Source organism: Schistocerca gregaria, chromosome 10 (assembly GCF_023897955.1).
Source record: "Schistocerca gregaria isolate iqSchGreg1 chromosome 10, iqSchGreg1.2, whole genome shotgun sequence".
Taxonomy (NCBI): Eukaryota; Metazoa; Arthropoda; class Insecta; order Orthoptera; family Acrididae; genus Schistocerca; species Schistocerca gregaria.
Genome location: NC_064929.1, coordinates 67,725,459 through 67,741,927, shown reverse-complemented (window position 1 = coordinate 67,741,927; position 16,469 = coordinate 67,725,459). Strand labels below are relative to the sequence as shown.

The 16,469-nt window shown below is 47.3% G+C and overlaps 1 protein-coding gene across 1 annotated transcript in view; it reads left to right on the top strand.

The window, feature by feature from the left end:
* LOC126293587 (uncharacterized) overlaps nt 1-16,469 on the top strand; it is a 44,226-nt gene that overhangs the window by 10,991 nt on the left and 16,766 nt on the right. The window lies entirely within an intron of this gene.

Here is a 16,469-nt window from a genome sequence, read left to right as displayed (position 1 = left end):
TGCGATGCGCAGTCTTGAAGTTACGGTTTTATTATGGATAGCCAAGGAAAATCTTTCAGACAAACCACCGCTCAGACTCGTTACCGGAAACTCTCGAGGGTTTGGATAAAGGGCATATTCCTTTACAAGTATTTCTCTGTTGGAAACGGCTGTTTGTAGTTGGTTGTGTGACAGAACGACGTTTTTAACAATTTTTGAGACTCCTGATGCCCCCACGCGATTCAATCCTCTTCTACAGACGACGTGGGGTTGCAACCCCCGAGAAACTCTGACCCCTTTCGAGTGCAGTGCGACTGTAATTTTTGCTCGAGTGTACAAATAGGAACATTAGGAATCTTAAAAAACATTCAACAAAATCTGAATGGAATGTGCTCCAATGCAGCAAAGGATATTTATGCTTTTTTAGTTATCCTGTTTCTTACCCTTCCATGGAGTGATCACCAGGGTTCCACTGTAAAATCCTCGAGTTTCGCAACACTATCGAGATCACCTATGCACCTTTGCTGAGCACATTAAAGCTGTACCTATACAGATACTACCGACCCTTCAGTCCCTAGGCGCCTGTAGGTAGGCTAACCCTAGACACACTTCGACTGTAGCGCCTACTTGCAAGTGTGCTGTCCTGGAGGGGCGTTACAGAGGTTGCCTGCCCACAGACACCAAGAGATTGAAGAGATTACAGTTTCTGTACATATACCTATTCAACACAATTTAGGAAAATAATGGGTTTCGAAAAAGTGAGCCTTTATGTTCAACAAGGTAGTTTCAACACCACTAGCAATTAACAAGACCGTTCACCACCCTTCTACAGTTAGCCAAGTCTACACGAGAAAAAGCCATCAAGTCACCACTAGAAGTGAACTTTACCACGTCTCTTGAGACATTTGTAACTCTTGCTGTGTGGTACTATTGCCTGATTACACTGTGGGCCTGATTAGACTGTGAATTGAAAACGTGAAATTTCATCTTTCATAAAATAAAAAAAGAAAACTACATCGTAACACCCAGAAAAATGCATGATATGGAAAGTCGATTTGCGATTTATTTAGATACAGATTTGCACGGAAACCAATAAAATACAGGTGGTAACATAAATATTCACTGACAGTGGTGTCAAGGATAAAGAGATAATAAGGTCAGACTCCTAGTTATGTTCACCAGAATGTGGTTCCTTGCTGTCTCCAAACATAAAATAGTGACTTGATTACCTGTAACAAATATTCGCGTCTTGTCAGTATAATGGTTCAAGAGAGATCATCATCATCATTATCATCATCATCATTTAAGACTGATTATGCCTTTCAGCGTTCAGTCTGGAGCATAGCCCCCTTATTAAATTCCTCCATGATCCCCTATAAGGTGCTAACATTGGTGCCTCTTCTGATGTTAACCCTGTTACTTCAAAATCGTTCTTAACCGAATCCAGATACGTTCTCTTTGGTCTGCCCCGACTCCTCCTACCCTCTACTGCTGAACCCATGAGTCTCTTGGGTAACCTTGCTTCTCCCATGCGTGTAACATGACCCCACCATCTAAGCCTGTTCGCCCTGACTGCTACATCTATATAATTCATTCCCAGTTTTTCTTTGATTTCCTCATTGTGGACACCCTCCTGCCATTGTTCCCATCTAATAGTACCTGCAATCATCATAGCTACTTTCATATCCGTAACCTCAACCTTGTTGATAAGGTAACCTGAATCCACCCAGCTTTCACTCCCATACAACAAAGTTGGTCGAAAGATTGAGCGGTGCACAGATAACTTAGTCTTGGTACTGACTTCCTTCTTGCAGAAGAGAGTAGATCGTAGCTGAGCGCTCACTGTATTTCCTTCTCTACACGTCGCTTCCAGTTCTTTCACTATGTTGCCATCCTGTGAGAATATGCATCCTAAGTACTTGAAACCGTCCACCTGTTCTAACTTTGTTCCTCCTATTTGGCACTCAATCCGTTTATATTTCTTTCCCACTGACATTACTTTCGTTTTGGAGATGCTAATCTTCATACCATAGTCCTTACATTTCTGATCTATCTCTGAAATATTACTTTGAAAACTTTCAATCGAATCTGCCATCACAACTAAGTCATCAGTATATGCGAGACTGCTTATTTTGTGTTCACATATCTTGATCTCCGCCAGCCAGTCTATTGTTTTCAACATATCATCCATAAATAATATGAACAGCAGTGGAGACAGGTTGCAGCCTTGTCTTACTCCTGAAACTACTCTGATCCATGAACTCAATTTACCGTCAACTCTAACTGCTGCCTGACTATCCATGTAAAGACCTTTAGTTGCTTGCAAAAGTTTGCTTCCTATTCCATAATCTCGTAGAACAGACAATAACTTCCTCCTAGGAACCCGGTCGTATGCCTTTTCTAGATCTATAAAGCATAGAGAGAATGATTATTTTTTTTGCTCTACCTCTAGAAAACGGGAGTCAGTGAGTAGAAGCATATGCGACTGCAGGGTTTTAAATTAGTAACAAGCATACACTGCTAGACAGGAGGCATCGTGAAGCATTTATTTTAATATTGTTTTATTCAAACGCAAAAGTATCAGGGAAGTGAGGGAGAATGCTGAGCAGGCGTCACGTTTTGCTAGGCCAGCATTTCATGGCGAACGCCAGCCAACAACAGACGGCGCGGCCCGACCCACCTGTCTATTATACCTATTCCTTTTTAATACTTGCTTTTATTAAATTCTACCTTTCACATCTCTCTCATACTTGTCCCTGTCGTTGGTTACTTTTTCACCTTTCTGAACTTAGTATGCAATATTGGTGCAATATTCTAATTACCTCTGATCTGTGATTCTCTGAGACACTATTTGGTGCGCAACCCAGCCTGGGAGTACCGTTCGACGTACTTAAGAAATGTCGCCCGACTAGGGCCTTGCGTCGGGTAGACCGTTCGCCGGGTGCAAGTATTTCGATTTGACGCAACTTCCACTATTTGCGCGTCGATGAGGATGAATTGATGATGATTAAGACAAAACACAACACCTAGTCCCTGAGCAGACAAAGTCTCCGACCCAGCCGGGAATCGAACACGGACACTTAGGTTTGACATCCTGTCGCGCTGACCACTCAGCTACCGGGGGCGAACTCGATGTATTTCATACTCCGAGAAACCGACCTGTGCCAATGTTCCGGTTTTCACGGCGGTCATTTCAGAGAATCTGCGGTGTCTTTCAATCTGCAAATGACACAGCCAGCCGACTTGCCTGCCACAAAAAACGCTAACACACCAATTGCCTAGTTTCTTCAGCGAATTATTATTGTAAACGAGCGAGGTGGCGCCGTGGTTAGCACACTGGACTCGCATTCGGGATGACGACGGTTCAATCCCGCGACCGGCCATGCTGATATAGGTTTCGCATGATCTCCTTAAATCGCTCCAGGCAAATGCCGGGATGGTTCCTTTCAAGGGGCACGGCCGATTTCGTTCCCCATCCTTGACACACTGCGAGTTTGTGCTCCGTCTCTAATGACCTCACTGTCGACTGGGCTTTCAACACAACTCTCCTCCTCGAAAACTCCTTCCCGAGCACGGGAGCCCGGGTTCGATTCCCAGCGGGGTCAGGAATTTTCACCTGCCTCGAGATGACTGGGTGTTTGTGTTGTCCTCATCATTTCATCATCATTCATGAAAGTGGAGAGCTTCGACTGAGGAAAGGTTGGGAATTTGTACGAGTGCTGATAACCGCGCAGCTGAGCGCCCCACAAACCAAACGTCATCATCATCATCATCATCATCATCCTCGAAACCCCTTGATTCAACATCACTACCATATCTGGTTTTGACTGTTGAGGAAGAACGCGTTGCCATTCCTCCACACACACATTCAGACGCATCACTGAACATGTCCCTAAGCCGTCACAAAGGCCAAACGTACACACATCCCATGTTGTTGTTGTTGTCTTCAGTCCTGAGACTGGTTTGATGCAGCTCTCCATGCTACTCTATCCTGTGCAAGCTGCTTCATCTCCCAGTACCTACTGCAACCTACATCCTTCTGAATCTGCTTAGTGTACTCATCTCTCGGTCTCCCTCTACGATTTTTACCCTCCACGCTGCCCTCCAATGCTAAATTTGTGATCCCTTGATGCCTCAAAACATGTCCTACCAACCGATCCCTTCTTCTAGTCAAGTTGTGCCACAAACTTCTCTTCTCCCCAATTCTATTCAATACCTCCTCATTAGTTACGTGATCTATCCACCTTAACTTCAGTATTCTTCTGTAGCACCACATTTCGAAAGCTTCTATTCTCTTCTTGTCCAAACTAGTTATCGTCCATGTTTCACTTCCATACATGGCTACACTCCAAACAAATACTTTCAGAAACGACTTCCTGATACATAAATCTATATTCGATGTTAATAAATTTCTCTTCTTCAGAAACGCTTTCCTTGCCATTGCCAGTCTACATTTTATATCCTCTCTACTTCGACCATCATCAGTTATTTTACTTCCTAAATAGCAAAACTCCTTTACTACTTTAAGTGTCTCATTTCCTAATCTAATTCCCTCAGCATCACCCGATTTAAGTTGACTACATTCTATTATCCTCGTTTTGCTTTTGTTAATGTTCGTCTTATATCCTCCTTTCAAGACACTGTCCATTCCGTTCAACTGCTCTTCCAAGTCCTTTGCCGTCTCTGACAGAATTACAATGTCATCGGCGAACCTCAAAGTTTTTACTTCGTCTCCATGAATTTTAATACCTACTCCAAATTTTTCTTTTGTTTCCTTTACTGCTTGCTCAATATACAGATTGAATAACATCGGGGAGAGGCTACAACCCTGTCTCACTCCTTTCCCAACCACTGCTTCCCTTTCATGCCCCTCGACTCTTATTACTGCCATCTGGTTTCTGTACAAATTATAAAAAGCCTTTCGCTCCCTGTATTTTACCCCTGCCACCTTTAGAATTTGAAAAAGAGTATTCCAGTCAACATTGTCAAAAGCTTTCTCTATGTCTACAAATGCTAGAAACGTAGGTTTGCCTTTTCTTAATCTTTCTTCTAAGATAAGTCGTAAGGTCAGTATTGCCTCACGTGTTCCAACATTTCGACGGAATATCCCATATTAATGTTCAAATGTCCAAATGACTCTGAGTACTATGGGACCTAATTTCTGAGGTCATCAGTCCCCTAGAACTTAGAACTACTTAAAACCTAACTAACCTAAGGACATCACGCACATCCATGCCCGAGGCAGGATTCAAACCTGCGACCGTATCGGTCGCGTGGTTCCAGACTGTAGCGGCTAGAACCGCTCGGCCACCCCGGCCGGCCCATATTAATGTCCACTAACAGGTGTCGACATACTTCTGATCAGATACTCGTTGTTGGAGTAGCTGGTCATACTTGTCTTAATATCGACAACCCATGGACGTGGTCTTCACTCACCTCGTCCATCCAATTTCACATGTCGAACCATATTTTCTGGGATGAGTTGGGGGGATGGTAGACCTTACATCAGTAATAACAGTCCCTGCCTTACTGTACATTGTCCCGATTCGTAATCGCGTCGTTTCTGCTCCGTTGTCTGATTGCCGCAGTAAGACAGCCACCGGAGGGGTCATACGTCACATGACCGCCGGCACAGACCAATGGCGACGCTTCGAAGCGGAGTGCCCCTCGCAGCGGAATGAGTCTCTGCTCGCTAGCACAGGCAATTATTTCTGTTTATCGCCTCATTTACGGCAGCGGCGGCCGCGCTGTGACTGCCGAATCCCTTAGCCTGCCCTGGAAGAAGGGCTCAAGGGCGGAACCGCCCAGCCACACACAGCGTGTCAGGAGGGAAGAAAAGAGCGAGACGCCGGGCCTCTTAATTGAAAGCAATTAGTGCGGCCGATATATAAACGGCCCGGCGCCCGCTGTGTTCGGCGCAAAGACGCCGCATCAATCCGCGCCGGGCCGTCCTTCTTTCCCCGGCCGCGTCGCCGCCGTAACAGACAAGCTGAACCCTTCCTTCCTTCCTTCCCCCCCCCCCCCCCCCCACCCCCTCCATCGCGTCCCCAACTAGTGCCTTATAAAGTCTTGAGGCCAGGGCAGGGGAAAAAAAGGGAAAGAAAGAAAGACGCCAGCGCGACAGCGAAATACCGAAATAAAAACCGGAGCGTGGGCCTCCTTATAATTGGAGGGCCGCGAGTCGCCCTCCCTTAATGGGTCCCTCGTCTTGTTAACAGCGGTAACAAACCGACCGGCGGCGCAACCCATCCCACCCCCGTCCGCCCCCTCACAGGGCAGTTTATTTTTATTTGGAAGACACTCTCCGCTGCTGCGGACTCCCTGAATGCCTCCTTTATTTACGCCCGAGCTTGACTCCCTCATCTGTCGCGGCTTTGGAAATTGCCCGATTGCTTTATTTTATTTTTTCTCTTCGTCGTTCCTCCCGTGGCGCTTGATTCCACCTTATTGTTTCCGCCCACACGGCTCCGCCTGCCACGACCAATCGCGGAGCAGCCAGCCAGCGGCGCCATTGCGTCACTGTACCGTCCTCCACACTTACGTCTTTCTAATCTACCAAGCCTGCCTACACGGAACCATTCCGCTTGAAACGTCTCTGTTGGATTCCTTTCGTGTTAATTTCTTAAATCTGTTGTCAAATGGCTCTGAGCACTATGGGATTTAACATCTGAGGAATTTGACGTGAAGTGTGCTCCGATACCATAGAGTAGAAATACCTCTGGAGTGAGCATTGCGTCCTGCAAATGTTGTCAACATTAAACTGGAATTGTCACGTGATCTAGGGACGACGTCGATTGTTTAACGCCAATTCGCGTCCGCCATCAGGTGACGTCACGTCTCGTCACACAACACTAAAACGTTCTACAATACCTTTCGAATGGAGGCATTCGGAAAAAATGGTTCAAATGGGTCTGAGCACTATGGGATTCAACATCTGTGGTCATCATTCCCCTAGAACTTAGAACTACTTAAACCTAACTAACCTAAGGACACCACACACATCCATGCCCGAGGCAGGATTCGAACCTGCGACCGTAGCAGTCACGCGGTTCCGGACTGAAACGCCTTAACCGCGAGACCACCGTGGCCGGCGAGGCATTCGCACAGGTCGTCAACGGAACGTCTCATTTCACGGTACAATAAGGTTTGTCAGGAAGTAAATTTTGACGGTACCAGTCTGTTAACATCATAAGTTAACCTATTTTCGCCGCGCTCATTCTCCTTATATTAGTGGATTTTGTACTGTTGTATCTTCATAACATAGCGCTTTGTTTTAGTGACAAATTGGAGATGTTCCATGAATACTGGGATATTTTTTCCACTTTCTTACACAACCGAGGTCGTATATCTGAAGGCGAAAAGTTATTTAGGTTTTACGATAACACAAAGGCGCTGACGCCCACAATGTATATGTATAAGAACATAAGAAGACAACGAATGAAGGAGTCAAATACAGTTGTTTATGACGTTATTAATTACGTAAGAAAAAACATAATGGATAAGTTTAACAGGCTTCATTAATTCGTTTGAAGCTTTCTTTGATGTGTACGAACGTAAATATTTTCCCTAGCAAATAATTGTCGATGTTTTGAGACGTTGTCTCACTTCTCAGTAATTTACCAAACATAATTGATCAAGAACATAGGATATAAAGTTTGCTTCAGCCAGTGACAAACGTTGGCGTTGTTAGCTCCTCAGTTCTGATACTGTATCCTAACATTTTATGCATATTAGTGATGGTGACTCAAAACCCCAATTTCGCCGTTCAATACTGTGTTAAGCGACTTGACGAGATGTGACATGAAAGACAGTGTAAATACATGCTGACGTGAAGCTTCTGTGACGTCATGCTCGTTCATTTTGCTCTTCAAAGCTAAGAGCCCAATTTATTTCAAATATCAGACGTTAAGTGCTATGGTGCCTGCAAAACGTCTGTACTAAATCCACAGCATTTACGAAGGGAATCTGTATTTACTAGCGATATAACAACATTCATAATTTATAGGATAAATGTCGGACAAAATCAATTCTGCGCTTCTGAATGCTCACTCCAGAGATATTTCTACTCTATGTCCGATACGGACACTTAAGAGTTACAATCGATGTACGTAGAAAAAAAAAAATGGTTCAAATGGCCCTGAGCACTATGGGACTTAACATCTATGGTCATCAGTCCCCTAGAACTTAGAACTACTTGTACCTAACTAACCTAAGGACATCACACAACACCCAGTCATCACGAGGCAGAGAAAATCCCTGACCCCGCCGGGAATCGAACCCGGGCGTGGGAAGCGAGAACGCTACCGCACGACCACGAGCTGCGAACACGTAGGTAGAGAGAGATAGGTATTCTTCTAGTACAGTCGTCGGTGAGCAAGTGCTGGACGGCTCTTTACGCCCACTTGCTGCACGCACGTGCCGGAGCGCGTTGGGATGCGCGGCGACGCCCGGCGTCGTCCGTCACGGCGGCGCCATCGCTCAGCGACGCTCCTGAGGGCGCGGGCCTCGCCCCGGCGCCCGCCGCCGCGACCACGCTTTGCTTTTAAGGCGCCCTCCGCCCCCCGCCCCCGGCCGCCGCTAAGCCGCGGGCTGGCACGCCGCCCCACGCCTCCTCACTCTCACCTTTGACATCTCGCAGCGCCGCCGCCGGTTAACTTCGCAGCCGCGGGATCAAGAGCGGCGCGCCGCCTCACACAGCCAAACAAGCACTGTACATCTCCTCGGATCCGGCGGGGTGCCAGGGAGAGATCGCAAGCAAAGCCGCTTGCTTCCATCGGTCTTCACCCACTGCGGCTGCTACGCCACGCAGATGTGTGATACGGAAGTTACTCTGAAAAACACAGGAACACCTGCTAACAAGGGAACGTTCCCAGGTGTTGTAAGTAGTAGGCTGTTTAGGTTCTTATATTGGTAACACCACAACCACGTACCGCTCTGTATGAAAATCACTGGCTCTGCAGTGTGCAGTCTGTGGCTGGGTGGCATTGTTGTAATATTTGCTATTGTAGTGTTGGGCAGTTGGCTGTTACGAGCGCGTAGCGTTGCACAGTTGGCGGTGAGCCGTCAGCAGTGGTGGATGCGGGGAGTGAGATGAGGGAGTTTTGAGAGCCGATGATCTGGACAGAGACAGTAAATTTGTAACACTGGATGTCATGAACTGCTATATATATTATGACTTTTGAACACTGTTAAGGTAAATACATTGTTGGTTCTCTATCGAAATCTTTCATTTGCTAACTATGTCTGTCAGTAGTTAGTGCCTTCAGTAGTTAGAATCTTTTATTTAGCTGGCAGTAGTGGCGCTCGCTGTATTGCAGCAGTTTTAGTAAACAAGGTTTTGTGAGGTAAGTGATTTGTGAAAGGTATAGGTTAATGTGTGTCAGTTTAGCGTTGATCAGAATAGGTAAAGAGCGAAATGTCCTAGTACGTTCCGTACAGCTCAGCTGTTTGAAAATCAAATAACGTAAGGGATTTACGAGCACAGTAATTTACTAATTTTTCTAAGGGGACGTTAAAGTGTAAATACATTATCTCGATCAATCATGGCAAGAATATAAAGGGGGTCAAACAAATACAATGCGTATTTTTTCGGCGCTTTTGCACAGTTGCACTTTTAACGCTAAAATCCACCCTAGAAGGCAATTTGGAATATTACGTTCAGACGGTATAACTTCGAATCCATGATATGCAAAAGTTGAAATGTAGTTAATGTTTTTGAAAACTGTACGGTTATTGTTGCTGCTGTTGTGGTCTTCAGTGCTGAGACTGGTTTGATGCAGCTCTCCATGCTACTCTATCCTGTGCAAGCTTCTTCATCTCCCAGTACCTACTGCAACGTACATCCTTCTGAATCTGCTTAGTGTATTCATCTCTTGGTCTCCCTCTACGATTTTTACTCTCCACGCTGCCCTCCAATACTAAATTGGTGATCCCTTGATGCCTCAGAACGTGTCCTACCAACCGATCCCTTCCCCTTATCAAGTTGTGCCATAAGCTCCTCTTCTCCCCAATCCTCTTCAACACCTCATTACTTACGTGATCTACCCATCTAATCTTCAGCATTCTTCTGTAGCACCACATTTCGAAAGCTTCTATTCTCTTCTTGTCCAAACTATTTATCGTCCATGTTTCATTTTCATACACGACTACACTCCATACAAATACTTTCAGAAACGAGTTCCTGACACTAAAATCTGTACTAGATGTTAACAAATTTCTCTTCTTCAAATAAGCTTTCCTTGCCATTGCCAGTCTACATTTTGTATCCTCTCTACTTCAACCATCATAAGTTATTTTGCTCCCCAAATAGCAAAACTCCTTAACTACTTTAAGTGTCTCATTTCCTAATCTAATTCCCTCAGCATCGCCCGACGTAATTCGACTACTTTCCATTATCATCGTTTTGCTTTTGTTGATGTTCATCTTATATCCTCCTTTCAAGACACTATCCATTGCGTTCAACTGCTCTTCCAAGTCCTTTGCTGTCTCTGACAGAATTACAATGTCATCGGCGAACCTAAAGTTTTTATTTCTTCTCCATGGATTTTAATACCTACCCCGAACTTTTCTTTTGTTTCCTTCACTGCTTGCTCAATATACAGGTTAAATAACATCGGGGAGAGGCTACAACCCTGTCTCACTCCCTTCCCAACCACTGCTTCCCTTTCATGTCCCTCGACTCTTATAACTGCCATCTGGTTTCTGTATAAATTGTAAATAGCCTTTCGCTCCCTGTATTTTACCCCTGCCACCTTCAGAATTTGAAAGAGAGTATTCCAGTCAACATTATCAAAAGCTCTCAGAATGTCAGTTGCAAATGTTTTGTACACTGGTCCATCAACAGGTTGTAGTGAGCGCAGCAGGCGCACCTTGTAGGCGTCAGCTTCAGTGCTCTGTGTAGCACTCTGTGCACAGTAGTTAGCAGTTGATGCAGCTGTCGAGACACCTGACGGACCGATTTGGTTGGGCCCGAGATAAGTGCATGTTGTGATGAGTCGTGCCCAGACACCCAGAACTCGCCCTCTTCACTACATTCCAGGATCCCTCGAAGCTTGGGTGCCCCTGACTGGAGGTCAGTGTGCTTCTGAGACGTCACTGGAAGTTCCACTAGTCCTGGGAGATACACTACTGGCCATTAAAATTGCTACACCACCAAAACGGCGTGCTAAGGACGCGAATTTTCAAAAATGGCTCTGAACACTATGGGACTTAACATCTGAGGTCATTAGTCCCCTAGAACTTAGAACTCCTTAAACCTAACTAACCTAAGGACATCACACAGATCCATGCCCGAGGCAGCATTCGAACCTGCGACTGTAGCGGTCGCGCGGTTCCAGAGCGAAGCGCCTAGAACCGCTCGGTCACACCGGTAGGCACGTGAACGTTAACCGACAGGAAGAAGATGCTGTGATATGCAAGTGATTAGCTTTTCAGAGCATTCCACAAGGCTGGCGCCGGTGGCGACACCTACAACGTGCTGACATGAGGGAAGTTTCCAACCGATTTCTCATGCACACAGCAGTTGACCGGCGTTGCCTGGTAAGAAGTTGTTGGGATGCCTCGTGTAACGAGGAGAAATGCGTACCATCGCGTTTCCGACTTTGATAAAGGTCGGATTGTAGCCTATCGCGATTGCGGTTTATCGTATCGCGACATTGCTGCTCGCGTTGGTCGAGATCCAATGACTGTTAGCGGAATATGGAATCTGTGGGCTCAGGAGGGTAATAAAGAACGCCGTGCTGGATCCCGACGGCCTCGTATCACTAGCAGTCGAGATGACAGGCATCTTATCCACATGGCTGTAACGGATCGTGCAGCCACGTCTCGATCTCTGAGTCAACAGATGGGGACTTTTGCAAGTCAACAACCATCTGCACGAACAGTTCGACGACGTTTGAAGCAGCACGAACTATCAGCTCGGAGACCGTGGCTGCGGTTACCCTTGACGCTGTATCACAGACAGGAGCGCCTGCGATGGTGTGGTGGTGGTGATTAGTGTTTAATGTCCCGTCGACAACGAGGTCATTAGAGACGGAGCGCAAGCTCGGGTTTGGGAAGGATTGGGAAGGAAATCGTGCCCTTTCAAAGGAACCATCCCGGCATTTGCCTGAAACGATTTAGGGAAATCACGGAAAACCTAAATCAGGATGGTCGGAGACGGGATTGAACCGTCGACCTCCCGAATGCGAGTCCAGTTGCGATGGTGCACTCAACGACGAACCTGGCTGCACGAATTTTAAAACGTCATTTTATCGGATGAATCCAGGTTCTGTTTACAGCATCATGATGGTCGCATCCGTGTTTGGCGACATCGCGGTAACGCACATCGGAAACGCGTATTCGTTATCGCCATACTGGCTTATCACCCGGCGTGATGGTATGGGGTGCCATTGGTTACACGTCTCGGTCACCTCTTGTTCGCATTGACGGCACTTTGAACGGTGGACGTTACATTTCAGATCTGTTAAGACCCGTGGCTGTACCCTTTATTCGATCGCTGCATAACTCTCCATTTCAGCATGATATTGCACGATCGCATGTTCCAGGTCCTGTACGTGCCTTTCTGGATACAGAAAATGTTCGACTGCTCTCTGGCCAGCACATTCTCCAGATCTGTCACCAATTGAAAACGTCTGGTTAATGGTGGTCGAGCAACTGGCTCGTCACAATACGCCAGTCAGTACTCTTGATGAACTGTGGTATCGTGTTGAAGATGCATGGGCAGCTGTACCTGTACACGCCATCGAAGCTCAGTTTGACTCAATGCCCAGGCGTATCAAGGCCATAATTACGGTCGGAGGTGGTTGTTCTGGTTACTGATTTCTCACGATCTATGCATCCATATTGCGTGAAAATGTAATCACATGTCAGTTCTACTATAATACACTCCTGGAAATGGAAAAAAGAACACATTGACACCGGTGTGTCAGACCCGCCATACTTGCTCCGGACACTGCGAGAGGGCTGTACAAGCAATGATCACACGCACGGCACAGCGGACACACCAGGAACCGCGGTGTTGGCCGTCGAATGGCGCTAGCTGCGCAGCATTTGTGCACCGCCGCCGTCAGTGTCAGCCAGTTTGCCGTGGCATACGGAGCTCCATCGCAGTCTTTAACACTGGTAGCAGCGAGCCACAGCGTGGACGTGAACCGTATGTGCAGTTGACGGACTTTGAGCGAGGGCGTATAGTGGGCATGCGGGAGGCCGGGTGGGCATACTGCCGAATTGCTCAACACGTGGGGCGTGAGGTCTCCACAGTACGTCGATGTTGTCGCCAGTGGTCGGCGGAAGATGCACGTGCCCGTCGACCTGGGACCGGACCGCAGCGACGCACGGATGCACGCCAAGAGCGTAGGATCCTACGCAGTGCCGTAGGGGACCGCACCGCCACTTCCCAGCAAATTAGGGACACTGTTGCTCCTGGGGTATCGGCGAGGACCATTCGCAACCGTCTCCATGAAGCTGGGCTACGGTCCCGCACACCGTTAGGCCGTCTTCCGCTCACGCCCCAACATCGTGCAGCCCGCCTCCAGTGGTGTCGTGACAGGCGTGAATGGAGGGACGAATGGAGACATGTCGTCTTCAGCGATGAGAGTCGTATGCGTGTTTGGCGCCGTGCAGGTGAGCGCCACAATCAAGACTGCATACGACCGAGGCACACAGGGCCAACACCCGGCATCATGGTGTGGGGAGCGATCTCCTACACTGGCCGTACACCTCTGGTGATCGTCGAGGGGACACTGAATAGTACACGGTACATCCAAACCGTCATCGAACCCATCGTTCTACCATTCCTAGACCGGCAAGGGAACTTGCTGTTCCAACAGGACAATGCACGTCCGCATGTATCCCGTGCCACGCAACGTGCTCTAGAAGGTGTAAGTCAACTACCCTGGCCAGCAAGATCTCCGGATCTGTCCCCCATTGAGCATGTTTGGGACTGGATGAAGCGTCGTCTCACGCGGTCTGCACGTCCAGCACGAACGCTGGTCCAACTGAGGCGCCAGGTGGAAATGGCATGGCAAGCCGTTCCACAGGACTACATGCAGCATCTCTACGATCGTCTCCATGGGAGAGTAGCAGCCTGCATTGCTGCGAAAGGTGGATATACACTGTACTAGTGCCGACATTGTGCATGTTCTGTTGCCTGTGTCTATGTGCCTGTGGTTCTGTCAGTGTGATCATGTGATGTATCTGACCCCAGGAATGTGTCAATAAAGTTTCCCCTTCCTGGGACAATGAATTCACTGTGTTCTTATTTCAGTTTCCAGGAGTGTATATTTGTCCAGTGTGTACCCGTTGATCGTCTGCATTTCTTCTTGGTGTAGCAATTTTAATATGCATTAGTGTATATTTGGTCTCGACCCGCCATTCCTCATTGTGTGCCATAAGCCGGTGGGTCACCATATTCGTCATTAACTAAAGTGAAAAGAAAGTAAATAAAAATTAAAAGAAATCTTTGGTTTGTGTGTGCGGACACTGTAGTGCAAACCGCACCTTTATACCTATCCCCGTTTCAGAAGTAGGGTGCTCAAAGTTGTAAGGGTCACTTTGGAACACCCGACCCTAATTAGCGACGAGTTCCTAGTTGTCTGCAGGACTGTTACGCCCCAACTCTCACCCTGATGTTTTCCCAGCACACTTCTTCTCCTGTTCTGAGCAAGTCTTTCATTCGGTTCGCTTGCCGCTTCCTATAAGGGTCTTCAGTAGCCGAGAGGATAGGAGAGAACAGAGTCTGATATGCCGACACGGACGTCCATCGGTCACCGCCAGAGCCCCGGAATCGCTGTCGCTAGCAATTACAGCCGGAGGCGGCGCGACGAGTGTGGCGGCGTTGCGGGGGCGGACCGGGGATGGCGGGGGTGGGCTATTAGTGGCTGGCAGCCAGTGTCCGTCGGGGGCAGGCGGTCCATCAGTCTTGTGGCGTCTCGGAGGCGGCGGGAGGGCGCGCGCCGCACTAAAAATTACTGTCCTCAGGATGGAGACTGCTGCGGGAGAGAAGCAGACCTGACGGCGCATTGCGTGCCGTCCATCCGGAGCTGTGTAGTTTGCCTGCTGGGTATTAACACAGTACCGACCACCCGACAAAAAATTAGCTTAATTCTCCCTGTTCGTTCACGAGATATAGAGCGCCGTAGAGGGAGTATCCCAGATAGTCACCGTGCTCTTTGATGGTGGTGGTGATGTTTGGTTTGTGGTGCACTCAACTGAGCGGTCATCAGCGCCCGTACCAAGTCTCAATTTTTACACAATCCGACCAGGCCACTGTCACGAATGATGGTGAAATGTTGAGTACAACACAAACACCCACTCTCCGGGCAGAGAAGATGCCAATCCGGCCGGAAATCGAACCCGGGCCCCCGTGATCCAGAGGCAGCTGCGCTAGCCACTAGACCACGAGCTACAGCAGTGCTCTTTGACATCGGGAAGATGTTTCCAGAATGAGATTTTCACTCTGCAGCGGAGTGTTCGCTGGGTCGTGCTTGGGTAGCTCAGTTGGTAGAGATCTTGCACGCGAATTGAAAAAGTCCCGAGTTCGAGTCTCGGTCCGGCACACAGTTGTAATCTGTCAGGAAGTTTCACATCAGGAAGATGATTCAAGTGGCTCTAAGCACTATGGGACTTACAATGTGAGGTCATCAGTCCCTTAGAACTTAGAACTACTTAAACATAACTAACCTAAAGACATCACACACATGCATGCCCGAGGCAGGATTCGAACCTCCGAAAGTAGCAGTTGCGTGGAATATTATCATGCTCTAACTGAGTATCTGTGCAACATTTCCTCAGACGTTTCTTCTTACAGACCGTAGCAGCAGCAGCAGGAGCGCGGCCGGTGACATCAGGAAGACAATCGATACTTTATTAGTATGTACAGGAAAAGTCCGTGTCAACGATAAAGTGAAAAATAACGAGAAATGAGCAGTTTTTATCGAAATAACGCGAAATCGGCCATTTTTTCGAGATATCGCGAAATTTGTAATTTTGTCGTACTACTATAAAAAGGTTTAAGTCTGAGAAGCCGGCCATTGTGGTCGAGCGGTTCTAGACGATTCAGTCCGCAAACGCGCTGCTGCTACGGTCGCAGCTTCGAATCCTGCCTCGGGCATGGATGTCTGCGATGTCTTTAGATTAGTTTAGTTTAAGTACTTCGAAGTTTAGGGGACTGATAACCTCAGATGTTAAGTGCTATAGTGCTTAGAGTCATTTGAACCATTTTTGAAATCTGAGATCGGCAGTTTACTCATGTTCGTAACTGATCGCTATGGAATGTTAAAATTGCACTTTAACTTTTAATCTCAAAGCTTAGGTTCGTGTGTAATCTTAAACTTACATTTTATTTCCTGCGCAACAGAGTTTGCTGCGACGACTACAATAGCACTGAAATTGTGAAGGAAACATCGAATTTAGCCAAAAAAGGAACTGAAATTTAGCAAAAACGGGACACAGAAGTTGGCAAAATACACTAAATATGGCAAAAATAAGGA